The sequence below is a fragment of the Phacochoerus africanus genome, chromosome 1, assembly GCF_016906955.1.
Source record: "Phacochoerus africanus isolate WHEZ1 chromosome 1, ROS_Pafr_v1, whole genome shotgun sequence".
NCBI classification, from domain to species: domain Eukaryota; kingdom Metazoa; phylum Chordata; class Mammalia; order Artiodactyla; family Suidae; genus Phacochoerus; species Phacochoerus africanus.
The window spans coordinates 132,921,235-132,948,505 of record NC_062544.1 but is presented as its reverse complement, the minus strand read 5'-3'; the positions used below and the strand labels follow the sequence as shown (position 1 = coordinate 132,948,505).

Sequence of the window (27,271 nt, the reverse complement as noted above, 5' to 3'; positions counted from 1 at the left end):
CTCACATCAGTCTCCTGAGAGGAATCAGATGGGCCTTCTTTGTATCTCCTACCTACCCATGGCTGTGAGAGGGCAGAGGGGGGCTGACTGAGGAGTACTACCTCACTTGCAACACGGGGGAGGGGTAATTCTGAGCAAGGAAATGCAAGTAAAAATGGATTCTGGATAGCCCCCCAATTTCACAAACACCGGCTGTCCCTGAATTCTGTACTCATAGTAATGTTTATTGAAGAGGTATGTAGAGGTTTGCCTCTGTAAAGTCTTCCCTTTTGAAACTTCAGGCCTCCTTTTTTTTTTTTTTTTTTTTTCCTTCTTCGAGCTACACCTATGGCATGTGGAGGTTCCCAGGCTAGGGGTCGAATCAGAGCTGCAGCTGCCAGCCTACACCACAGCCACAGCAACGCCAGATCTGAGCTACGTCTGCAGCCTATACTGTAGTTCCTGGCAATACCAGATCCTTAACCCACTGGGCGAGGCCAGGGTTTGAACCCACATTCTCATAGATATTAGTTGAATTTGTTTCTGCTGAGCCACAGCGGGAACTCCCCAGGCCTCCTTTCTAGCCAGGATCTTGATTCTGTCATTGTTGGTATGGGGAAACCTTCCAGCTTTTTGTCACAGCGAGTTTGATGAACCTGCCTTTATCTCGTAGGGCCTGTCTGGTATTTAAGTCCCTGGGAAATACATATAACCTACTCAGACCTGTTGCTAGCTTCCTACTTGAAGACCTTCCTCCAGCTAGTTCTAATAAAATCCAAGCCCTAAAAACCCCTCATCAAATAATAAAAGAGAAATAGAGTAAATGCACAATTCATGAGATTAATATAGAGCAGAAAGACAATCTTTTTTTTTTTTCCTAATAATCTTTACTTTTATATCCTACTTTATGGGGGTGCTGTTTAATTTCATGTTCATTTACTTTAATTACTTCTCACATGTAGTTTGCGGGGAAGTTTGCCATTTTCCAACATCTAAAAGATGGCTTACTTGAGTTTCGTTTCAGACCCTTTTAGAATTAATGTGTAATAAAACCCAACGTGGATATTTCTCATTTTTCACCTCTAAGGATTATTCATCATAATAGAATCAGTTTTTCCAGGGAGATTTTATCAGACTTACAAGTCAAATTAGTTGAGTGCATTTCTTCTGCTAATAAACAGAGAACCTTTACCCTGGAAGCATCTCTATGCTGAATTCCAATAATTCATTGTTTCCTTGCCTCAAGAGATCAACCTATAAACGACCTCAGAATAAAAACATAAATTTATTAGTCTAAAAGGAGGTTGTTAAGATGGGAGAATTTGAGAATAAAAGAAAGGTCATAAAATCAAAATGTAAATATTGACTATATGGTAAAATTAAAACAAAACAAAACAAAACAATTTTAGAGGGATAGACTTAATTCTCCCTGACCCTAAGCAGAGCTTTTGGGGGGACAGATTTTCATGTGTATGTAGTTGCATTTGTTGGTGTGTTATAGCTGAGGAAGATGCCAGATGGGTAAGAGGTGGTCGTATATTTCCGTTAAAAATTCTAGGTTGCTCATTTAGAAGATAGTGGCTACTGGGCTAGAATCAGGCCAAGCTGAAGGGTGCCTGGTTTGATCACTGCCTCTGTTTTGATTGACTCCTTGATCTGTAGGTCCAAGGTTAATTGTGGGAAGATTTTGGCCCTGAAACTACGACAAGCCCTTACACGAATGGAAAGGGGATGTAGTTTCTTTCAAGTGCATCACTTAGGGGTAGGTGTGATCCCTTGACTCAGTGCTTGACGATAGTGAGTGCATTGGTTCTTGGGATGAGTGAGTTCTAAATCCTGCTTTTAAGTTCAGTCAAAGTTGCCGTGACCTTCTCAAGCTGCTTGCTCACAAGTGCTCCAAATGCTGTGATGCTGGGCGTTTTGTCAGTTAAGTTACGTTCATAACCAAGCAATGCTTGCTTCTCTCTCTAAGATACGGCAGATTTGACCTGAGAGAAGAGAGCTGAGCGTGGATTTCCTTTCACTCCATAGATAAGATCTGCTTAGGCAGAGACTGTGGGAATCCAGTGCAGAAATGACAAGAAAAAAAAAAAATGTTTTAGGGCTAGGAGTAAAACCCTCTTTAGTGTGCAGTTGAAATTCACCTTCTCTGGTATTCTCGCACAAGATTGAGAATAAAAATGGTTATGATTGATGAAGCATTCAGTGTATATCTAACTGTAAGTCGAACTAGAGGGACTTTTAAATCACCCAAATGAAAGATTGCATTATCATGAACATTAATATGTAACAGTTAAGTGTGTCATTGCTTATCATAAGTCCTGGCATTCACAGGGCTCGATGAGACCAGCCAACCAAAAAGGAAAAACTTTTAGCAAACACTAGTCCACAAAACCTCTGTTAATGAAGCCAGCCCAGTGGTCCTAACTCTCGGTGGGTTATTTATTTTTGTGTTCCCAACCCATCTTAGATTTTAGTCACACCTCAAGGGGCTTAAAGATGTCACCTGAGATATTATTGGGGAGAGAAAGGTAGGGTTGAAACCAAGGGGAAGAATTTATTTCTGGTGAGAAGAGGAAGTCAGGAAAGAGGAAAAAGCAATGAACAGTAACCTATTAAGGGCAGCGAGGTTAGGTTAGTTAAATGTTGAGAGGATTTTTTGTTTCTTATAGATTTTTTGCCATTTATGGGGCTGATAAAGTGTCATCTGTTAGAAACCCAATTCAGGAAGGTGGAAATTAGACAATGTTTATCTTTTAAAAAGTACTGTCTTTTCTTCCAAATTATATAAGGAGAACATGTCTAGATCTGGAAACTGGAACTAGAAGCAAATATTTTATTATTTATTTAAATTTTAGTTTTTAAAATTATAGTTTATTTACAACGTCCTGTCAATTTTTGCTGTACAGTAAAGTGACCCAATTATATATATATATATATATATACATATACACACACACATATATATATGTATTCTTTTTCTCACATTATCCTCCATCATGCTCCATCACAAGTGACTAAATATAGTTCCCTGTGCTATACAGCAGGACCTCATTGCTTATCCACTCCAAAAGCTATAGTTTACATCTAGTAACCCCAGACTCCCAGTCCATCCCACACATTTTAAAATTTAAAATTACCTCTAGCCTCAGTATACAGAGAAATTTAGTAAATAAAGGGGTATTCTTACATGTATAATGTATGAAAAAATATAAATGTTCATATTACATATATTTAATCATTTTTCAGTAGGTACATATGTTCCTTTTTTAAAATTTAAAGTATTTGTTATGTAAACTTATTTTATACAAAGATGCTTTATCTCTATCTGTCAGAGCATCAAGGCCAACATCATCCCACCATTTTAGATTAATTCATTAATCTTTTTAAATTGCAATAGTGTATCACAGAATTAAATCTTGGAGTTATTTGTAGAGGGAAGAAACATGGCAAAACCAGGGAATGAGCATCTGTTGAATACCTAGGGTATTTTGAATACTATCCTAGGCACTTAACAGTAATTTTGCAATTCATTATTATTGAGTGCTGAGGATGATTTGACAATAATGATAACTAACTATTGAGCACTTACAGTCTACCAGGCGAGAACTTTGACGTGTTATCATTTTCATTTTGTTTTCACAATAACCCCAAAAAGTTATCTGCTTCTATTATTTCCATATTAGAGATAGGAAACCCAAGGCTCAGAGAGGTCAGGCTAGTTACTCAAGATCACAGAACCAGGAGTTAGAAAGTGAGACTGGCTGACGGCTCTTAACTACCCTAAGCTGCACACCACTTGGCCATGCCCCATTTCCCACACTGTGTTGCAGGCCTTACCTATTCTGTGCTGGGCGAGGGGATAGTCAACACTGAAGTGACATCCCTACCTGTTCATGGTGGTGACTTCCCTGTGGATGCTGCTGTTAATTCTCAGGGAGCATCCATAGCCATGGCAGGATGAGCCAAAAAATCCATCCTTTCTTGAGTTACTGTTGCAGCGTCTGCTCAGCACAGCACAGCTTTTCTGACTCTGCGCGGCTGTTACTCTCAGCCCAGATTGTGCTGTTACATCTGAGAACAGGAAATGACCCCTTGGTTGGGGTTGTCCATGTTTTGCAGTTTAGGGCCATGCTTAACCATTTTCCTACTGTGTGACCAAGTTTTCTGTAAGAGCTGTTGGCCTAGGACATTTTGTTTCCTCTCTCTCTGCTGTGTCTTCCCCTCAACAACTGGGATAATCATCATACCAGGTATATAGAGGTGCTGGCAGACTGGATGAGGGCAGCAAAAGTAAATCGCTTGAGTAAAAAGCTTTGCATAGAGTTGGCATGCAGTAGGTATGAGGTGGTGGTATTTTTGTTTGGGGACCTTCTAAAGGCAATGAGACCTCAAGTGACATGGGAAACCATCTTAGATACCAGGGGAATTGATTAGTTACACTTAGATGAGTCCAGTTCCCTCAAGGAAGTGATTTTTTTTCTTGTCATTCCTGGGATTTAGGTTATATCAAATTAAATGTTTTCATCTATTATTAACAGAAAACCTCTTTAATGCTGGCTGAAAAAATAAGAATATTTATCATTCACTTGCTCAGAAGTCTGTATGTAGGCCACCCAAACACTGGTTCAGCATCTCGTTAATGTCTGATTGCTGGGTTGGTATATCTCTGATTCTTTTTGCCTTTACCTCATGGCCACAAGATGGCTGCTAGAGCCCCAGACATCACCTTTCTACATGGTTGCTTTTAAAATCACAAAGGAGTCTAAGGGAACAAGCCAGAGAGAGAAAAAGAGAGACAGACAGAGAGATATTTGTCCCTTTAATCAAGGGGGCAGAATACTTCAAGCATTTTCTCTATATATCTTTTGGCCAGAACTAAGTTAGATTTCTATCTCTAACTGGGAAGGGGAACATCTCTGTTTATTTTTTGTTTGTTTGTTTTTTCATCTCAAGGAGTAGTAGGAGGAGGGAAGGAGTTGGCAATGCTGTTGAAAAGCCATCTAGTACTGTCTACCTATGTAGTAACATTTTATACCTGACTGGCTAAGGTCAACCTAAAATCTAGGTTGTTTTCAGCTTAGGATATGAATGTTACTGTTTTCAGTATTATTTAGAATGACAGTGCTTTTCTGGATTCCCAGGGCATTGCCTAAGTGAAAATGTCTTGGTATCGGGATGGTGGGTAACTCAGACACACTTTGTCTGCAGTCTTCACCATTAAGCTGTGTCCCATCTCAAGCTCTTTGTGTATCACCCAAGAAGTATTCTGTAGATGGCTCAGCATCCTGCTTGAAGGCGTAGTTTTGGATATTTCACACCCTACATGTGCAATTAAGTATGATTACCCTCGAAAATGATCTTTGCTTCTGTGCTTGCCCATTGTGAAAAGATACCTCGGGACAGCTGTGATGTACTTATGAAGTCGTATGGCTGGTTTTACAGTTGCTTTGTTACATCAATACTAATCTTTCTACCTAAGCTGACAAATTCATCACTCTTTGAGCTATAGGGGAAATCTCCACCTGAATGTGTGTTGTTTGGAGTTTTCAGGCGAGGGACATCATGGAGGGATGTTACTGTTTAAGAAACCTTTTCAGAGTTTCCTTTGCGGTGCAATGGGATTGGCAGCATCTCTGGAGCACCGGGACACAGGTTCAATCCCTGGCTTGGCGCAGTGGGTTAAAGATTGGTCGTTCCTATGGCTGCAGTATAGGTTGCAGCTGCGGCTCAGATCTTACCCCTAGCCTGGGAACTCCATATGCCATGGGGAGGCCAAGAAAGAGTGGGAAAAAGTGTTTAAGAAACCTTTTGTAGAGTTCTGTTGTAGCATAGCCAGTTAAGAGTCTGGTGTTGTCACTGTAGTGGCTGATGACACTGCTATGGTGCAGGCAGCATACCTCTTTCTTTCTTTCTTTTTTTTTTTTTTTTTGCTTTTTTAGGGCTGCACCCACAGCATAAGGAAGTTCCCAGGCTAGGGGTCAAATTGGAGCTGTAGCTGCCGGCCTACACCACAGCCACAGCAACACAGGATCCAAGCCACATCTGAGACTTATACCATAGCTCACAGCAACACTGGATCCTTAACCCACTGAGTGAGGCCAGGGATCGAACCCATATCCTTATGGATCCTAGTTGGATTCATTACCACTGAGCCACAACAGTGTGTCTTGAAGAAAATAGCAGGCTCATGTTTCCGACAGTGAAAAAAATTATTTTGCAAGTGGCTTCTTAAGGAATGCACTTGGTTCCGATCCACAAATGTAAATCTCACACCCAAGTTGTTCAATTAAATACATGTACAGTTCTAACCAAAACTATGATTAGAATTTATAAAAAAATTAGGTGAAAATTTTTATGAAATTTAGAAGAGGAGATTCAGAATACAAATGGAATTTCTAAAGAGTCATGACCCCAACTGCTAAATTTGAGAGAGACTGTTGATTTCCAGGGAGAAGAAGATAACATTTTTAATTAAAAATTAATACATAGAATCTTGAACTGGGAACCAAATATCCATCTGCTGAGGATCAGATTCTCATGAATATGGAAAATGCGCCACACTTCTAAAACGGCACAGTCCAAGATAGAGTGGCCACTAGATGTGTGGCTATTTAAATTTAAATTAATTAAAATTACATACATTTAAGAATTTAGATCTGTGGTTGCACTAGCCATATGTCAAGCGCTAAGTTGCCTCAGGTAACTTGTGGTTACGCCATTGGACAGTGTAGGTCTAGAACATTCCATCATGACAGAAAGTTCTATGAGGCAATATTTCTCTTGATGAGTAATTTTCCACCAGGAGCAACTTTCCCAACCAAGGAACATTTGGCAGTTTCGGGAGATGTTTTTGGTATCACAGCTGGGGTGGCAGTGGTGTGGCTGGTGTCTAGGGATTTTGCTAAACTCCTCCAATGCACAGGACAGCTCCTGTAGTAGTTTACTGGACCGACACATCAATAGTGCTGAGGCAGAGGAGTTCCCGTTGTGGCTCACCGATAATGAACCCAACTAGTATCCGTGAGGATGTGGGTTTGATCCCTAGCCTCACTCAGTTTGTTAAAGATCTGGCGTTGCCTTGAGCTCTTTAGCTGTCAGATGCAGCTTGGATCCCAAGTGGCTGTGGCTGTGGCATAGGCCAGCAGCTACAGCTCTGTTTTGACCCCTAGCCTGGGAGCCTCTATGTGCCTCAGGTTTGACCCTAAGAAGCAAAAAGAAAGGTGCTGAGGAAGATAAACTCTACAGGGCGGGCAGGCAGACCCTTGTGGCCCCAAGCTTGTCATCTGGAGTTTTAAAGCAATTCCTGTCACCAAGATTTCAGGTAGTTTTATGTTTTTTGTTTTTTGTTTTTTTTAATTTTTTGGGCCACACCCATGGCGAGCAGAAGTTCTCAGGCCAGGGATTGAACTCAAACTACAGCAGTAACGTGAACCATAGCAGGGGCAACACTGAGTCCTTTAACCTCTAGGCTACCAGGGAACTCCCAGGTAACCTGTCTTTGGGATATAATCTTGGTGTGAGGCAGGATTGACTTGAGGTTAATTCCAGAAAAAAAAAAATGCCCAAGTTCCAGACCCTAGTTAGAGATGAGGAAGATCCATAGAGCTACTTGGAGAGTCTAGTGGACACTAAGGCAGCTAGGGCTAGAAAAATAAGCGGGCTGTGGTGTTGATTCCCCCACTCCCTCAGCCTTCTTCCCTTCTCACTGTCCTTCTCCCTGCAAACTGAGTGGATCCAGCCATTTAAATCATAACGTCTTAGAGGAGGGTGGGTTCTCATTTTACTCTAAGCCAGCATCAGGAGCCAGGACACCAGTGCAAGCAACCGGGGCTCATGCTGACAGTCATTCTTTTTTTTTTTTTTTAAAGCCTTTAAAAAAATTTTTATTATAGTTGATTTACAGTGTCCTGTCAATTTCTGCTGTACAGCAAAGTGACCCAGTTAAACATATGTATACATTCTTTTTTTCACATTATCCTCCATCATGTTCTATCACAAGTGATTAGATATATAGTTCCCTGTGCTATACAGCAGGATCCCATTGCCCATCCACTCCAAATATAACAGTTTTCATCTCCTAACCCCAGTCTCCCACTCCCTCCCCCTCCACCCCTGGCAAACACAAGTCTGTCCTCCATGTCCACTAACTTTTCTGTTTTATAGGTAAATCGTTTGTGCCATATTTTTAGACTCCACATATAAGTGATGTCATATGGTGTTTGTCTTTCTCTTTCTGACTTACTTCACTCAGTATGAGAGTCTCTAGTTCTATCCATGTTGTTGTAAATGGCATTATTTTGTCCCTTTTTTGGCTGAGTAGTATTCCATTGTATATATGTACCACATCTTCCTAGTGCATTCATCTGCCTGACAGTTATTCTTGACAGTAGGTGGATGTCAGTGTGACATATCAGGAATCAGGAGTGTCCTGAGAGGAGCTGGGTTCGGATCTGGGCTCCGCTTTTTAACTGCTATGTGGCCAAACTTCTCTGAGCCTTGGTCTCCTTATTGATGAAATGGAAATAATAACTGTGTGCATCTTTTAGGGTTACTTTAAAGATTAAGTAAGAAAATGCATGTAAAATGATTAGTGCAGTTGCTGCCATATTAAGAATGAAGTTATTAGTAGCTTCTTTCTTGTCATTGTTTTGTTATTGTTTGTGTTACTGTGGTTGCCAGTCCCAAGAAAGCCTGGATGTATTGATCTGGACTTTCCTCCTACCCACTGAGGAAATCATGGCTCTGGTTTGCCAATCTGGCTGGGCTGGAGCCAAGGATAAAAGCCAGGCAGGCAGGCAGGACCTTGCTCCTTCACCTTAGCTTAAGTCTCACTTACCCTGTTTGCCCTATTTAAAGAGGTTCCCCCAGTCCCTGCCATTATTTTATCATCCTTGACCCATGTCTGCTTCCATCTTAGAATGAGATGAATTTTTATGAGTGTATGTATTTTAGCTCTTCTTCTAAACTTGGAATTGGTATTATGCATTAGAGAGATTTAAGAATTAATGGCACATTATAAGGAAAAACCAAACTCATGTGAAGGAGGAAAGAAAAGGAGGAAAGAGGGCTAAAGCAGCACATAGATTTTCTGTGCTGACTAACTTGAAATGAAATCTCACTCTGCGTGTTCCTCATTTTGTGACCTTATGCAAATTATGTAACATGAGCCTCAGTTTGCCATATCTGTGAAATGGAAAGGGCATTGTGAGAATTCCACGGCAAATATAATGTTGTCTACTTCAGTTGGATATTCACTAAGTGGTAATTTTTATAACAATTGAAGAGCCAATGTGAGAGTAAACTAAATGATGATTAGTGAATTCGTCACCTTTTCTTCCCTTCTGTCAATGTCACACAGAGAACTTGAGCTTTAATACATGACGTGTTAGAATATTTAGGTCTCCTAGAATAATTTTACAGTTTGTCCAGTGGATGGAGACTTTGGTAGGCTGAAAGTAAAACAATTTGGTTAAACAGGTAGAAATTTCCTTTCATATCAGAGGAAGAAAGAACCAGATCTTGGACTTCCCTGGTGGCTTAGCAAGTTAAAGATGTGGCATTGTCAGTGCTGTGGCATGGGTTTGATCCCTGGCCTGAAAACTTCTGCATGCCATGGGCACAGCCACAAAAAACAAAACAAAGCAAAACAACCCAGATCTCCCTTGTCAGTGAGTCAGGTCAGGAGATGTGAGTTCTGTTATGTGAGCCAACTTGCTGTTCACCTAAACTAATGGGTTGGTCCATCCCTGACCTGAACCACTGCCTCCAGGGGCCAAGAAAAGAAAGTTTATCAATTCTCTATGAGACCTCATGCTGGATTGTTTCAGATCTCTAGGTTCATTTGCTTGGAGATGATCTCGAGTTCTTTCTGATGTGGGTCCTGATTTCACCTCCTAACTCTTTCAAGCATTAGCAGGAAAGGAAACATGGCTGCTGACTAGGTTACATAGGACCTGTGAGGTGTATGCTTTTGAGTATTGGGAGCTTGTTCGTTTGTGTCTTCTTAGTTGGTTTGCTTTCCCATTATTCGGTAACATATATTGTAGAGTTGGAGAACTGCATATAGAACACATCGGTATTTTAAATTGCTGTGTTGTACCTTTTTGGTTGCAAACAACCCATAGCCAACTCCGGCTAGCTCAGCAAATAAGGAATTTCTTTAGCTCATGCAGTTGAGGTCCAGGAGTGGGATGGCCCTCTCTGAGCATTGTTAGGAGTCTGTCTTGCAAGATTGTGCTCACTGCTGAGTTGCTGCCTCCTGACCTCTTTTAGCCGACTTTCTCTTTGTGGGGGCAAGCCAATCCATGTTCTTAAAGCTTTTGAAAACCCAGCAGAATGATAGTCTCTATCTCTCCCAGTAGTTGCTACCGAATACTAGTATTTGATTATCATTCTCCTTTGACACATGTCCATGTGGCCAGCAGAGCAGAATGCACTGATTGGCCAGACCTGGTTTCTGACTCCACCCCCTGGAGGCGGCAGATGCATCAGCCTCCTGTGAGTCACTGGACTGGGACTGAGAGTGGAGACAGGGCATTTCTCCAAAGAACACTCAGGGTGGTGTTATCAGAGGAAGAGGAGGAGTGCGGCCCTTGGGCACGCAAAAACAAGGATCCCCACTGCTCTGATCCTCTTTGATTTGAACAGTGCCAGTGACTCCAGGAAAATCTCTTGCCTGGTGGGGTCTCCATGTCCCTTCCAGAGCTGCTTGCAGGCCCTGGGCCTATGTTATTTACAGCATCAGCGCACCCCTCTCTTCTTTCTTGCAGTCATGATACCCTAGTCTTTCCCCCAGAGGTTGCAGTAAATGGCCTTCTCTGAGCCACAATCAATGGCATTCCGTAAGGTGTGACAGAAGAGGCCATCTGGCACTTGTCCCACTGTTGTTTCTTGCTGTCCGGGGAGGAGGCACGTTGGTGGCAGAAGGTCACAGCTCAGCGAAGCACCACTGTCCCTCAGACGCCTCACCCTCCAGACTGAAGGCTGCAGCAGAGAAAACGCCGCAAGAGTTGCACACCTGGCAGAATTCCCCCTTTCCCTTTGTGAAATTTCCCATCAGAATTGGTGTGTGGAATAATCATCATAATGAAAATGATTTTTGAATACCATTATAAGTTTCAGTGTTGCACGCAGTTCTTTCCCAAATATTGGTTAGATTTTTTTTTTTTTTAAGATGCCTGCACAGAGATCACTGGCCCATTTCAATTTTTATTGAAACAAATAAACCCAATAAAAACACTTATGCTGAGAGCTGTAGCGCCACAATAAAAGAATCACACTGTATTGAATTTATTGATTTATTTATTTACTCCAACTGGAAAATCGAGTATTGTGTTAATGTATTTTATAAGAATCACACTGCTCGATGAAATGGCTAATTTATTTTAGCGTATACATAAATAGCTAGCAATTTTCCATGAGACAGCCTAATGAAAATGATGCCGATGAAATTGTCTATATGATGAGGAGTGACGGAGACGAGTTATTATTGGGTGAGTGCTAAGACGCACTGAACTGGCCATCATATCTTTGAACTTTTGAACTGCTACTTGTTCTGTGTGATTTATTGATTTTGCTATCTCTTCTGTTTAGCTCAACTTTAGTTTTTGCCCAGCAGTGCAGATAAGTGGCATAGGAGATTTAATTTCATGGGTATTTGGGGTTAAAACCTATCTTTAAGAAGAATGCTAAACATGTTTTAATAAAACATGAGTTGCAGGGGTTTTAAGTTTCTGGATGATATGGATTTGATAAGGAACGAGGCAGTTGAGAGGACAGCCCAGGGTTCCAGGCTGGGGAAGCACTCTCTTTCTGAGCTCTGCAAGTTTCACTGGGGCCATGTGCATTGTACTTGCTCCATCAGCCTGAATGCCTCCTTAATTGCCTGTATCATTTCTTCCCCTGCCTGTGCCCTGGTGTTCCCACCCCAGGTTTTGCTGGGGTGGTTTCTGGGGTCCTTGCAGGCAGCTGCGAGGTACATTTAACCCGCTTCCTGGTGCACCGAGGGCTGGCTGCTCTTTACATGCGTTCGTTTTGGCAGATCTCTTAAGGAAACCCTTTTCAAGAGCAGCCACGGCTCTCACCTCCAGGATAAAGACATGGAAGCTGGCTCTGCATTTGGGCCAGGCTGGCTCACTGCTCCTCCCTCTCCAGACCTGTTCTGTGGTCCTCTTCTGCGCTGCCGCTGTCCTCCTCAGCCAGCTCTGACCTTGGAGGGGGAGGTTTCCCTCCCTGCTTAAGGGGGGGTTGGGAGGGGAAGTACCATACTGAGTGACAGTGGCCAGAGCGCAGCCTTACTTTTTTACTGTTGTCTTTTCGACCTGCAGAACTTTCCTTAAATATGTAACATCTTGGAAACTCATTCTCGATTTGTGTGTGTATGATTTGCTAATTTCTAAAAGATGTCTTGACAACAGTATTTTATGCTAGCTTTTTTCTTTGGGGAGGGGGGCATTGGAGGAGGTGGGAAAGAGCTTTATCATGTAAAAGTAACCATCCTAGAAATTTCAGGTAATAAATTTTCAGGCGCATGAACGGTTAAGACTCTTCACTCACTAACACAGTATGTGAATGTGGAATTTTTATGAAGGTAACGGTCTCTTTCTTTAAAAATCTGATTTATTTACAAGGTACTTTTCAGTGACCAAGTAATTTTAACCTTCAGGGAGATACTGGGGGGAAGGGGGCGTGGGAGGAGGTGAGTAAAGGGGGCTTGGTTCTCTGCAAGAGTTAGAAAATTCACATCCCCTTTAATGATTAAACTGGCAGGATCTTTATTTGGATGTTAAAAGCTTTTTCTTACATTGCAAACATTCTCAGCAAATTTACAGTCAGATATTTGGAAACAGTGAACACTTGAAAAAAAAAAAAAAGAGGGAGGAGGAGTGCCTGTTTGAACTAGGAAACAAAATTAGTGGGAATGACTAAAAAGACAACACCATTAGCTGGGAAAAAAAATTCCATTTCATTGCAACTATGTTATTGTTTACTTTACCATACACATCCTAATATGGTTACCTCCCTGTCAGAGGCGGCCAAGCCCAGGGGTTGAGAGGCCCCCTCCGGGAGAAGGCTCCTAACTGCCTCTCAGACAATAAGAAACAAACGGTACAACTCCACAAAAGGCTTCCCGGAAAATAAGTGTCAAATAAATCCTACAGAACTCTCGCTTCTGCCACTGAGCTCTGTATATGCAAACCTGTTTTTATGCCATCGCTGCCCAGGCTGAGCTGCATTTCTTTGGAAATAAGCCACTGCATTTTCTTTTTTCTTTTTTCCTTTTTTTCCCCTCACTTCATCTGAGGGCTCTGGATTAATTCCTTGAGACATATCTTTGCATACATGTCTCATGAGTTATGTTTCCTGGAGCCTTTTACTAGGAACATTAAGGTAAGAATGTTGATTTAGCCCGGGACCTTTGTCACTCAAACTAATGCTCATCAGTGATATAGACATTGTAAAGAAATATTGCGGAGGTCTTTGGTAGCCCCCCTCCCAAACGGAGAGGTGCAGTTGCTTTTAATTGTCATGCATGGATTCGGGGGAAAAAAAATGTCACTAGTTGTGGGTGAGATGGAGCAGAGGTGTACTCACTGGTGTAAACACTGGTGAAGACACCCAGATCCGTGGCAGCCACAACAGTTTCATGAGAAGGCTTTTCCCGTTGTTTCTTCTAATTCTTCTCTACTTGGGCTGTTTCTTTTCCTCCTCTTCTTTTTTGCCTTCAACTCTCCTGATCTTTCCCCCGTCCTCATGGTCTTGAGGCTTGCCTGTTATTATCTGCAACTCCAGAACAAAGGTAGGTAGCTTAACTCTGTGCTTGGGGGGGAGGGCCGAGTTATTTTGGGAGGGATGTCTTCCTAATGCATGAGTGGCTGACCTAAAAGGGGGGTGGTGGGGGGGAGATCATGCCTGGAGCCCAGGGACGAGAGAGCACGCACTGTGGCAGCTTTTTGTAGTGGAGTTTATTTTTATGCAACTTAAAGAAGCAGCAGCATCTTCCATAGAATGGACTCTGTAGCTCCTGAAATTCTACACTTGATGTCCCTGATATGTATGTTGCATTACCACCCCAGGGTTCAGGCATTTGGGGATGCTTGAAGCTATGACAGCAGATAAGGTTTTCTGGGTGGCTTCTACATCCAGTATATCAAAATTAAATAAAGGAGCTAGGATCTTTTTTTTTTTTTTCCCCTTTTCTTTGAAATTTTAATGTAAAGGTGTGAGTGCTTGGGGGACAGGCATACGTACTTTTTTTTATTATTATTTCTTTTTCCTTTGGTCTAATTGCTTTAATTCCCTGGACATCTTCACTTATTTCTCAATGATTGTGTTCTCTCATTTTGCGTAATCTGGTGCTCGGTTAGAGCCAAGGTGGAGGTTGGCTGTCTTTTTTTTTTTTTTTAACTAATTGTGCCTTGCTGGGTGGCAGTACAATAGAAAGAGTACAGACCACAAGAAATTCATCTCCACCTGAAAAAGGGACTGGAATAGAGTGTGCAGATTCATAATTGAAAACAAGAGCAAATGAAGCCTTAGTGGGGGATATTACAGGCTATTAATCATAATAAATACGTTTGGCAATGTTAGGTTTGCATTCTATAGTTTTCAGTTAAAAAAAAAATCAAAGTCGGTGATTAGAAGAGGAAATAGTTCTTTGGCTTGTGAGAGGCTGGGCTGTGCTTGTTCATTAGTTCAAACCGCATTAAAAGTGAGCAGTTTGTTCCAGAATCAAGTATGTCGTTCCCAAGCAGATTTGAATACATCCACGTCCAAATGCAATCTCGGGTTCATGCCACAATTGCTTGGCTTTTTCTGAACATCTCAGCTTCAGCACGGAAACTCAAGTGCTAAGAATTTTATTTTACGTTGTTACGCTGCTCACCCATTGCTGCTGGCATCTTGGCTGTGGATCACTACTGTGCCTACACTGCAGCCCCATCAAGGTGAAGCTCCTTGGAAAATAGAAACCCAGTGCATTTTAACCAAAAGGAGCTTGAACAGCCTCAAAGTTTGTAGCTGAGAAAGCTGCTAATTATGCTTGTCGTAAAACATATCTGAGTGGAAGGGTTTGAGTCCAAACAGAATGGAGGGCTACTTTAGAAATATAACTGTAGTCCGTGCTTGTAAAGAGGTTTAATTTTACTTTGGGGCCACGGAGGGGGTGATTGGAATTAGTAGCCTTTAATTAGACGGGGAGATATTCAAATTTTACAGGGATTTATGTTAGAACATGGAATGGCGGTGGCTCTTTCCTCATTATGAATCCTCCCTGCACATAATGAGGTTCATCATTAGTTGATGGAGTGAATTTGCCCTAGCTCTACCTTGAAAGGCACATAATTTACATACTACTTCAGAGCCTAAGCTTTAATGGATTCCTCGATGAATAAAATGAAAAGCTACTTTCTTTAAATTTTTGAACACTGTTTAGATAATACGATTTTAATAAGACATTCAATTTGCTTGTTAAGTATATTTGAAAGTGCTTTTTTTTTTTTTCTTTTTGGGAAAAACATATTTTGGCTTGCCTTGCTGTATATCACAGTGGATGGTTCCCCTCACAGATAAATGGGAGAACATATGGGGTATGTCGTTAAGAAATGGGGAGAACCTTAGGCAGAGAGCTTTTTCAGCACGTGAGCCTCAAGAATATTATTTTTGTGTAGAAACTCTTCTGACATGAACCGATGATAACAAAAAGGTTTGAAAACAAGCTTCTTATTTGTATATGGTTTTGCATATCTAAAACGTGCGTGCCTCTTCGTTCCAGCCCATGCTGACAGAATCGCTCGCTGAACCTTCTGATTTATTTTAATGATGAAAGAGCAGAAACTTCCCTGGTGCAGCTGCCAGTTTGAAACAGCAGCTGTGTAGCCATGGTCCGATGAGGGGGTGTGGAATTTGGAGGCTGTCTCCTGGGTTATCAGGGCATCAACTTGGGAGCGTTCTGGTCTACCCCGTACATTCAGCAAGTTTTCTGGCTCTCTCACTCTTCCGTCTCTTGATTGGAATGCGGAGAAAATCAGCTTTGACTCGGCATGATTTGAACACGGATGTCTTTTCAATAAAGGGGCGGGGGTGGGTTTGGTAATAGCCTGTTATTGAACATGTCCTTTGCTGGTTTGAGACAGGTCGCCCCTACGTTGTTATCATTACTGCAAGTGGAAACAGGTTTCTGGTGGTTTGTCACATTCAGGAACAGGAGAGGTGTCTGAATATAAGCGAAACCTTGTTTTGATAGAATGCTTTATTACCTGAAAATGATCAGCATATATTAACATTAATAGAATAGTCCGTGTCATTCTTTTTTAGGTAATTTACCTCTGCTACAGACCTGTCTGCCGAGGGGGGGGGGAATCTTCCTCTCTTCTAAAACATATATTTGTTTAGAGAGTTTTCACTGAAGTGTACATGACAATTACAGCTGTTCATTAACAAAATTGGGTATTTGTTTTAAACTTTAACCAATCACTTTGATATGCTAATTATGGTGTAATTTAATTTGAGCCCTGTAATGATGATGCCGTTATTATGGACATAAATGATGCAGTTAAGCTGAGAGTAATCTCATTTGCATACTGTACATGCCAGTAAATTAAGCCCTTTCTTCGACTGCTTCAGCTTTAATTTTCCACTTCTTTTCACACAGCTCCTTTTCAGCCCCTCTCTTATAAGCCCACTTTGTAATAGTCCTGATGACTGTTTGATGTGAAGAGTTTCTGCACCACAATAATGCAGGACAGAAGATGTAACATTTAAAGGATTCATTATCTTGCTGAGTGTTCCTTTAAGAAGGAAGGATTAGAGAGGGTGAGGGGAGACGATGTGTCCTTTCCCTGGGATCCGACAGCCCCCCGTTAAAGTAATTGGAGATGCCGAATGCTCTCCACTCACCCCACAAGTCAGACATGGGACCCGTTATTTATAAATGATTTTTTTGTCTTTCTCCACCATACTGTAGTTTATTGTCACAAATCATGTTGCATTCAGCAGCAGTGAACTTCATGTGATGCCTGATTGTAATTACCCTGTGCTAGTTGGAGGTAAGTTTAATTTAGCCCATGTACTACAGTTCTTCAAATCTGGGCTCCTATAGATGAGATTATAATTTTTAAACAATTCTGAGATAGATTGACTACCGTTTTCAAAAGAAACTTATTTTCCGCTTTTGGCCTGATTTGTAAAAAAACAAAACAAAACAAAAAAACAAAAAATCCACAACCTGAAAAACCTGAGCCTTTCATCCAGTTGTGTGAAAATCGTCACAGCTCATGGGGATATCCTCAGAATAGGAGCCTGTGGCCACTGCCCTCTGTGAGGCTGGAAGCAGGGTGGCTTTCCAGAGCCTGGGTGACCCGGTGAGGGATCCAGAGATCCATCTGAAGCCGAGAATGCCAAGGGCATAGCTAAAGTCTCCTGAGCCCTGAACGGGTTCTCCCGGGGCTCACGCTGAAGCCACTGGGAGTTGAGTGGGTGTAACGCAGGACTGAATTTAGCTCTGGCTTTTTAAAAGGGTCAGAGGCCTAAAAATAGTTCAAGCCGCTTAACTCCTGCAGGCTACTTCCTTCACAGATGGGAGAGTAGAAAAAAAGAGTCATAGGCTGTGTCCATCCTCCTTTCTTGGAACTAAAAGCCTTGCCCTTCCTTTCAAAGGGTTTTCCAGTCCTATACCCCTGGCCCCAGACTTCTGTTATTTGATGTCTATCACTTCCCCTAAGCCATCCTCCATCTAGTATCCTGGCAGGCAGGTTTGGTCATGGTCAGGCACACACAGGGCTTCCTCGTTCTGGAGGCAGTGACAGTAGGGAATGTCTGCCTCCCTTTGGAAATCTTGATGCAGGTGAACAACTGCTTTCCCAGTTTGTTGTTTGTTTGTTTGTTTGTTTGTTTAAGGGGGCCGCACCCACAGCATATGGAAGTTCTAGGCTAGGGGTTGAATCAGAGCTGCAGCTGCCGGCCTACACCACAGACACAGCAACACCAGATCTTTCACCCACTGAGCGAGGTCAGGAATCGAACCTGCATCCTCATGGATATTAGTCAGGTTCGATTCCACTGCACCACAATGGAAACTCCCCCAGCTGTTTTTGAATTAAGCAGATGCTGACACATTGTCAATAAGATGTCAGGCTGTTTGTTTCAGAACACTTGAAACTTAAGGAAAAGTGTAAACCTTTAAGGGCTTTTTCCTCCCCTTCCTCCCCTTTATGTAATTTGAGAATTACCATAGGATGCAAAGATGTGCAAAAAACTTGTAAACATACTTATGTGTGGCTCTTGTTCTATATGCAGTATTTTATTGGGGAAGTTTTTTTGTTTACAGTATAATGTAGGGAGATGGAGGAAGAAGAAATGATTTTGTGTAATACTGTAAAACATACTCATTTTTATTAAATAATAGAAACTAGACTTTTTTCTGTTCACACCAAGCCCCTAACCCAGCAGACATGCACATTGTGAATTTTGCTGTTTCTAGAAAGGTAAGCAAACAAAGGATGAACAGTACCACAGAAAAATAAGCTCCTTGAAGGTCAGGGATATTTATCTGAATTTCCAGCACTTGGAATGGTGCCTTGCACATAGTAGGTGTTCAAGATGTAGTTCCTGATTGAATCAGTGTGCTTATTATGCCTATAGGCTCATGAGCATCAAATGAGAAAATGAGAAAGAGCATGCTCTCTAAAATAAAGCCTTTAAATATGCATGATGAGTTCCCTGGTGGCTCAGTTGGTTAAGGGTCCAGCTTTGGCACTGCTGTGGCTCAGATCGCCCGCTGTGACACAGCTTTGATTGCTGACTCTGGGAACGTCCACATACCTCAGGTGCAGCCAGAAAAAAAAAAAAATGTATGATGGTAGTTAGATGGTAAACTGGCAAACCTCATCATGCCACATCCTTCCTCTGGTCACTTCTCCATGTAAGAGCTGGTCACAGGTATTTGCCGTTAGGCAGGAGTAATCATAAATAGAAAGCACCTCAGCCCACAATATTGATGCATTTCTGTAATGATCATAACAACTAGTAGTTATTGAGCAACAGCATGGCACTAAGCGCTTGTCATAGGTATTAAATCTCCCAATAAGCTTTCCGAGGAGGCACTATTAGCCTCACCTTTTTATTTTTTACCTTAATTTTTAAAAAAATTGACATGTAGTTGATTTACACCACTGTATTCATTTTAAGCAAAGTGATTCAACTATCCACATATGTGTATATGTGTATATTCTTTTTTTTTTTCCCCCAGGGCCACACCCACAGCATGTGGAGGTTCCCAGGCTAGGGGCTGAATCAGAGCTGCAGCTGCCGGCCTACACCACAGCAACAGCAACACCAGATCCAAGCCGTGACTGCAGCCTATACCACAGCTCATGACCATGCCAGATCCTTAACCTACCAGGCGAGGCCAGGGATCAAACTTGCATCCTCATGGATACTAGTCAGATTCGTTTCTGCTGCACCACAGCGGGAACCCCCTTTATATTATTTTTTTAAAATTCTTTTCCATTATAGTTTATTGTAAGATGCTGAATATAGTTCCTGGTGTTATACAGTAAATCCTTGTTGTTTACCTATTTTATATTTAGTAGTGTGTGTCTTTTAATCCCATCCTCCCACTTTATCCCTCCCTCACCACCTGCACTTTCCCTTTGGTAACTGTAAGTTTGTTTCCTGTGTCTGTGAGTCCATTTCTGTTTTGTAAATAAGTCCATTTGTACTCTTTTTCTTAAAGATTCTACATATAAGTGATATAATGGTCTTTCTTTGACTTTGGCTTCACTTACTATGATAATCTTTGTCCATCCATGTTGCTGCAAATGATAATATTTCATTCTTTTTTATGGCTGAGTAATATTCCACCGTATATCAATACCGCATCTTTATCCAGTCCTCTGTCCCAGGACACTTAGGTTACGTTCATGGCTTGGCTGTTGTAAATAGCCATGCCCTGAACTTTGGGGTGCATGTATCTTTTCAATTTAGCATTTTCATCTTTTCTGAATCTACGCCCAGGAGTAGGTTTGCTGGACCATATGGCAACTCTGTTTTTAGTTTTTTTAAGGAATCTCCATACTGTTTTCCGCAGTGGCTGCACCAATTTACATTGCCACCAACAGTATACAAGGGTTCCCTTTTCTCCACATCCTCTCCAGCATGCATTTGCAATATTAGTCTCATCTTTTAGATGTGGCCACTGTGATGCAAATGAAGCCTCAGGTCCCCAGCTGTAGGGCTGGAACCACGATGTGTCCTCCTTCAGGAAAACTCCAGGGTCCTCACTCCTGGCCACTGCACTTCAGCCTTGGTTTTCACTGTAGACACATACATACTCTATGGAGTAAAATAGAGTGTTACTGTGGAGTGTGCATAAGTGTATATAAGTATATGGATACACTACTCCACTGTATCTCAGGTGTGTTTTGTGTGTACATTTCCTGCACCACTGCAGCTAAGCTCTTCACATATTTCATTTTCATTGCTGCCCAGCAAGGTAACTATTATTTGTCACTACTTACTGATGAGGAAACCGACATTCCCTCAGATTAAATAACTTGCTCACATGGGTAGGAAGTGACCAAATGGGCTTTGATCCCAAGCCCCTCTGCCTCCAGTGCCCTTGCTCACTCAATCACCACTGCATGCTTCTCGCTAAGCTCTATACCTCGAGAGCAGTTTGTGCTCCCGAGATTGTTAACTTATTTTTGAGAGTTTGTGGTATTTAAGGCCTTTGTTATTTATCTTGCATGTAGGGGATCTAGACTTTAAATACGTGCTCTGAATAACTGAGACGTCTCCTAATTTCCCATGGTGCGATGTCAATTCCTGGCAGGAAGCCAACTTCTCTTCACACCTCCTGCCACCCCCTTATCCTGCCCTAAACTTACAAACTAGACTGTTGTTAAATTCTTTCCAAGAAGGCAAGTGCTGTGCTGCTTCCTTCCCTGTGATTGAAGGTTTTTTTTTTTTTTTTTACTTTTATCTTGACAGGTGACAGAGTGAATATCAGCTGTAGAATTTATAGATCTCTGGGTCTGTAGATGTTTGCACGTGTCCCCGTGACATGGATGTGGACATCGCAGAGTCTTACTTATCTGTATTGTAGGCCCCATGTCTAGGAAGCAGTGGGACCATGTCAAGGAAACACCACACTTGCTTAGTCTCAAAGTCCTTTCCCAGCTCGGTCCCTCTGCCCCCATCTCTCAGCAGTCCCACTTCAGCATCTAAAGTGAAAGTGAAATGGACAGTATCCCTCTCCCTTATATCCAGAATCTCTCCCAGAATCTTGCAATGCTCATTGCCTATAGGTCCAGTATGGGAGCCACTAGCCAGAAGGGGCTGCTGAGCCTTTAAAGTATAGCTAGTCCAAATCTACGTGCCATCTGTATAAAGTACACACTGGAGTTCAAAGACTTGGGTTTATATTCTTTTTTTTTTAACTATCTCATTAACTTTTATATTGATTGTATGTTGCAATTAAAATATTTTGGTTCTGTTAAGTTAAAAGAAATACATTTTTATGAGACTGATGTGCTACCTACTGCACCAACAAGGCACCTGAAGAGAAATATACTTTTAAAAGTAATCCCTACTGTTTCTCTTTGTTGTTTTTCTTCTATGTATTTTTCATTTTTTGGCCACGCCTGGGGCATACAGAAGTTCCCTGGCCAGGGATCAAGTCCGAGCCTCAGCTGTGACCTATGCCACAGCTGTGTCAATGCCAGATCCTCAACCCTCTGTGCCAGAGTAGGAACTCAAAGTTTTAAATGTTGCTGGAAGATATTTTAAGATTGCGTATGTGGCTCGCATTATGTTTCTGCAAGACTGTACAGTTGAGTGTATACATACTTGATCTCTGTACATGATAACTAGTAGACCAGGTGTGGTAGCCCAGGATAGAGAGCTGGTGAGCATGCTCCATGGAGGCCCTGGCCTGCATCAGTGACTCAGGATATACTTAGGGGTATAGCCCCAGAGAGCAATATTTCTTCCTGGAGGACACTAAAGAAATACTCCCTTTGGGTATTTCAATACTATAGCCTTCCTAATCACATTGGACATATACCACTTACCACACTATTTCAAAAACTTGGACTTGCCAAGTGTTTCTATATCCAGCTGGTGCCTTTGAAGCCAGTATATCTTGGCTCCTCTATTCTAATGATTCCATTAGCATAGGTCATCAGAGAGGAGAGGATGGGGTTCTGTGAATGTTCTAGATGACGGTCTTTGCAGGGCTTGGATAACCTGGAACTGGAACTGGTACACTAGTGTAGACCCCTATTGGGGCATGGCTGTGATTTTCTTCTTAGATGCATTTGTTTCTGTGGTGCTCTCAGATAGTCTTCACCTAGCACAGGTATCTCTTGCCTTAAGTAAACTTTAATTGAGAAAAACTATATGAATGTACATTATTCAACAAATATTGATTAGGAACCTATCTCATTAGTCATGGTAGGCTCCTTGCCTTCAGAGAGCTCATTCTGTATGTAGATAAATAAGAAATGTCATAGATAACTCCAACTTAAACCGTGAAAATTTGGAGTTCCCCTTATGCTAAGTGGGTTAGGAACCCAACACAGTGTCCCTGAGGACCTGGGTTCAGTCCTGGCCTCACTCAGTGAGTTATGGATCTAGAGTTGCTGCAAACTGTGGCGTAGGTTACAGATGCTGCTTGGATCTTGCGTAGCATAGGCCCGCAGCTGCAGCTCTAATTCAGCCTCTGAACCGGGAACTTTCGTATGCCACAAGTGTGGCTCTAGACAGAAAAAAAAAAAAAAAAAAAAAAGAAAGAAAGAAAAAGAAAATTCAGTGATTGCCAATTCGAATCTATGTTGTTTGCCTTATAAAAAGATTCTTGGAGTTCCTGCTGTGGCACAGTGGGTTAAGAATCCAATTGCAGTGGCTCTGGTCACTGCAGAGGTGCAGAATTGATCTCTGGGTGCAGAGGGTTAAGGATCCAGCATTGCGACATCTGTGATTCAGATTCAGTCCCTGGCCTTAGGACTTCCACATGTTGTGGGTGTGGCCATAAAAAGAAAAGATATTTAGATTTTTTTCAAGAGGATTCCTAATCTGTGGCCATTAAAGGGTCGTATGATCCCCACATTCTGTTTACAGAAGATTTAAGGAAAAAGTGATTTTAATTGTAAATTTTCTTTTTTAAAATAAATTTAAAAATTTTTACTTATTTATTTTTTGTCTTTTTGCCATTTCTTGGGCCGCTCCCGCAGCATATGGAGTTTCCCAGGCTAGGGGTCGAATCGGAGCTAGAGCCGCTGGCCTACACCAGAGCCGTAGCAACTGGGGATCCGAGCCACGTCTGCGACCTACACCACAGCTCATAGCAATGCCAGATCCTTAACCCACTGAGCAAGGCCAGGGATCGAATCCGCAACCTCATGGTTCCTAGTCGGATTTGTTAACCACTGCGCCACGACGGGAACTCCAAAATTTTTATTGTTTTTATTAAAGTATAGTTGATTTACAGTGCTCTGCTAATTTTTATTGTATAGCAGATGACCCAGTCATACATATATATACTTTCTTTTTCTCATATTTATGTCTTCCACCGTGGTCTCTTCCAAGAGATTGGATGTAATTCCCTGGGCTATACAGCAGGACCTCATTGCTTAACCATTCTAAATGAAATAGTCTGCATCTACTACCCCCAAACTCCAAGACTATCCCACTCCCTCCTGCTCCCCCTTGGCAACCACAGGTCTGTCCTATGAGTCTGTTTTGTAGATAGGTTCTTTTGTGCCGTCTTTTAGATTCCACATTTTTTCAATAACTCCAACCCCTGTGGAAAGGTGACTTACACACTTAAAAGTTTTTCCCCTAAACATCTATGCCAGTTCTTGAAAACCCAGGGGAGCTTGACCTGCAGTCTAAATTGTTTTTTTTTTTCCCCCATCAGAATAGATGGAAGCCTGCACTTGTATGAACACATGGAAATTATAGCTGTCAACTCATCCATTAAAAGCATGCATTCAAGTGGGATATTATCCCACTTTACTTTTTGGTCCTTAAAGAGTCAAGGGACAGGGTATTAGATGTGAGACAGCCGTAGGAAGATGGGGGCCTGGCAAAGATCAGTTCCCAGCATGAAATGTGCCCACTTCCATGTTAAGTGCTAAAATTGTTCACCTCCGTCTCTCTGTCCTCTGCCTTGAAGCTGCAACTTCATTAGTATCAATTGGTTTCTAGGGTGTTTATATCTCTGGGCCACTGGCTCCTGGCGATTATTATTGCTTGAAATTTTCCACACACTGTTTCCATTTTTCAATCACCCTATCCCAGTTGGCCTCATGTCAACTCTTTGAACTTCACAGGGGAATCACGTTAATGGTCAATTTTGTCCTTTGTGTAACTGGGGAGGAAAATGCCTTGAACTCATTTGCACTAAACAGTTCTTCGTCTACCTGTTAGAAAGGAGAGCCTCCGCCCCTTCACCAGCCTTGCTCACCAAAGCATCTTCTGAACAGAAGTGAACAGCTGTTCCTGGGGCTGTCCTTGGGACTGCAGAACTTTCCACAGGCAGCTCTAAGGTTTTGAAGAGCATCCCTGCACCCCCTGCCCCCAACTCTGACCCCTCTTAGGCCATTGCTGTCAGTTCTTCCACAAGGACAGGTTCTAGCAAAACAGGCTTCAGTCCTCCTGGGTTGTCTGCTTTGCCAGATGGTCTCAGATGCAGAAAGTATGGTACGCTGATTGGATTACTTCAGAGTTGGAATGCCATGAACCATTAGTGTTCCTCTTACTGTGTTGCGTTTTGAGGTGTTTAGCCCTAACTGCTCTTTGGTAAATCTTCCAGTAGTCCACAAAGATTTGTTGTTGTTGTTTTGATTTAATGGTTCAAGCCTTTTGAATTAAAAAAAAAAAAAATGGGAAGGGTCATCGATTCAGTCATACCTGTAAAAGGTATTTCAAGGACTTGCAATTAAAGGCACACCCTTCTATCTCCATCTCTCCACATTAATATGCAGGAAACAGCACTATCAAACAGTCTAGAAGTAAGCTTGTCCCATTAAAGGTCAGTCGTGTTTGTGTAAAAGCTGAGGCTAGTAGTGGCTCTAAGATCCAAGATAAGAACTGCAATCCCAGAGAATGTAAAGAACGTGAACCCCTCAGAAAAAAGGGCAAAAATTCTCTGTCAGCAATGATGTTTGATTTGGGCTTAAAGGGAAATTGATGTATCAAGGCCTTAAATTCTCTTTCTGATCCCATTTTTAGGCATTCTCAAAGTTTTGCTAGCTTCCATCTTTGTGTTCCAAAGATGTACATGTCTTCATCCTCTCTTGTCCTTCATGGCATCCAGTTTAGGGAACCAGTTTAGGGATCCATTCTGTAAAATTGGCCTCGTCAATGCTCCATCATTTGTTTCTACCTTGGTAGGCTGTGGACTTCCACATCTGTGCCTCTTTTCCTTGAGCGTGCTGTCAGAAGTCCTTTTCCTTGATAGAACTTTAAAACCATTTTTCTTTTTGGAATTATTTTTTCTATATTCTTTGGGGGGGGGGAATCTCTTGACATGGACAAGATTCCTGCCTTAGAGAAGGCGTATTTATTTATTTTTTTTACCTTTTGTTCACTCCCATGGAGATGATGTGCAGCCTGAGTTAAGGGGTCCTATGGAGCTATGGCCAGCAGATGGGTGGAATAGCTGTTGCTCCTTTTCCCCTCTGCCCCTTCTCACAGCAGGCATTGCTAATTGATCCCAGCACTCTTTCTCAGCAAGTCTGACTGTTGCCTGTGAATCTTAAATTGTGCCAGCCTCTGCTAATCGATAGTGCTTGGCATGAAATCTCTTTGCCCTCCTTGGTCTAACCTAGGATTTACAGTATGTGAGTTTGGTTGATTATATGCTATTAATCCATGGTGGCACCTCTTTTATCTTAATAGCATCAGATTCCTTTTATGTTATGTTGATTTGCTAAGCTACTTAGCCCATTTAGAGTTAGCTTTTCGGTGGACATAGGCTTTTTTTTTTTCTCCTCAGATGTAATCTAGGATACACCAAAACTCCCAGAAATCCCTTTCAAGGTGATGATTCTGAAATAAGCCAAGTACCTGTTCCCCTTTGAGCTATAAAACGATTTCTCAGGTATAGAATTCCTTCCCCAGGCAGTTGAAGAGTCACCCAGGAAATAGTTGTGGCTGTCATACAGGAGTTAACATTGAGATATGAACTCTTTGGCCTTTGCAAAGTGTCTAGTCCTCTCATTCTGAATTTCTAGATTTTTAGGTCCTGACACCTCACATTCTTTGCTATCTCCTTAGACCACAGTTCAGACTCCTCCTAAATTATTTATGCACCAGAAAGGGAATAATAGGAGTTCTGGGGTGGACTCTCGGTTAAGGATCTGACATGCTCACTGCTGTGATGTTTGATCCCTTGCCAGGGAATCTCTCGATGCTGTGGGTGAGGCCCAAAAAAGGGGGGGGGCGGGCTGGGGCTGGGGGAACACGGGCTTTCTCTATCTTCTCGTCTTTTATTATTTGCTTTTTTTTCTCTAGAGTTAAAAAAATTCTTTTAACTCCATATTTTAAAAATATTGCCTGATAAACAATGCTTATCTCTTAATTGCTTTCTAAGGCATTGGGAAAAATTTGAAGTGTTTAGGACTTAGACTTATTCCAAAATAACCAGTAGGTCATTGCGTTGGGGTTGCCTCTCTGTACCCCTACTGTGGACATTTGGGATACATTAATTCTTTCTTGAAAGATGGGAGGAGCTCACCTAGTTTTTATTACAATGCGGCTGTAAGTGGATTGGTTATTCCTTAAGTGTTTGTAATGTCAGGAGTCTTGTTTTCTGATTTATTGAACTTATAATGTAAAAAGGAGAATCGGTTCCTTTCATTTCCCTTGAATGTGAAGAAAGAAGCAAGTGTATTTGCAGGTGTCCAAGGCCTAAACATCACTGGGTTTATGTTTAATTGTTTTTAAAAATGTAAAGCCTACCTCTTCACTTTTCCATGTCAGGATGAGGAAAATTGATTCATGGTTGATATAAGTAAAGGAGCTGTTTATGATTTCAGTAAAGGAGCTATATGTCCCCATTGCAGGAAAAGGGGGGCTTTTGCTGCCAGCTGCAGAAACAAGGTTTTTCACCAAAATAATTTATTACTGAACCAAAGTGGATTTGCAAACCTGGCTTTTGAAAACAATTCCTTGTATGGTTCAAGAGGAAAGCAAAAAAACAGATAGTCAGAATCGACTGGAATTTTTTTTTTCCCTCACGCTGGCAAGCCTGCCATACTTGTAGGTGTATCGCAAATGGAACAGA

At 41.8% G+C, this 27,271-nt stretch overlaps 1 protein-coding gene across 6 annotated transcripts in view; it reads left to right on the top strand.

The window, feature by feature from the left end:
* The window catches only part of FOXP1 (forkhead box P1), a 620,675-nt gene that overhangs the window by 321,166 nt on the left and 272,238 nt on the right, over window positions 1-27,271 (top strand). The window contains exon 1 of one of the 6 annotated variants that reach the window (XM_047779150.1): window positions 13,350-13,371. The exons of the other annotated variants lie outside the window; for them this stretch is intronic. The gene's annotated coding sequence lies outside the window, so the exon portion shown is untranslated. Of the gene's footprint in view, window positions 1-13,349; window positions 13,372-27,271 lie in introns of those variants that run through there. 6 annotated transcript variants of the gene reach the window in all.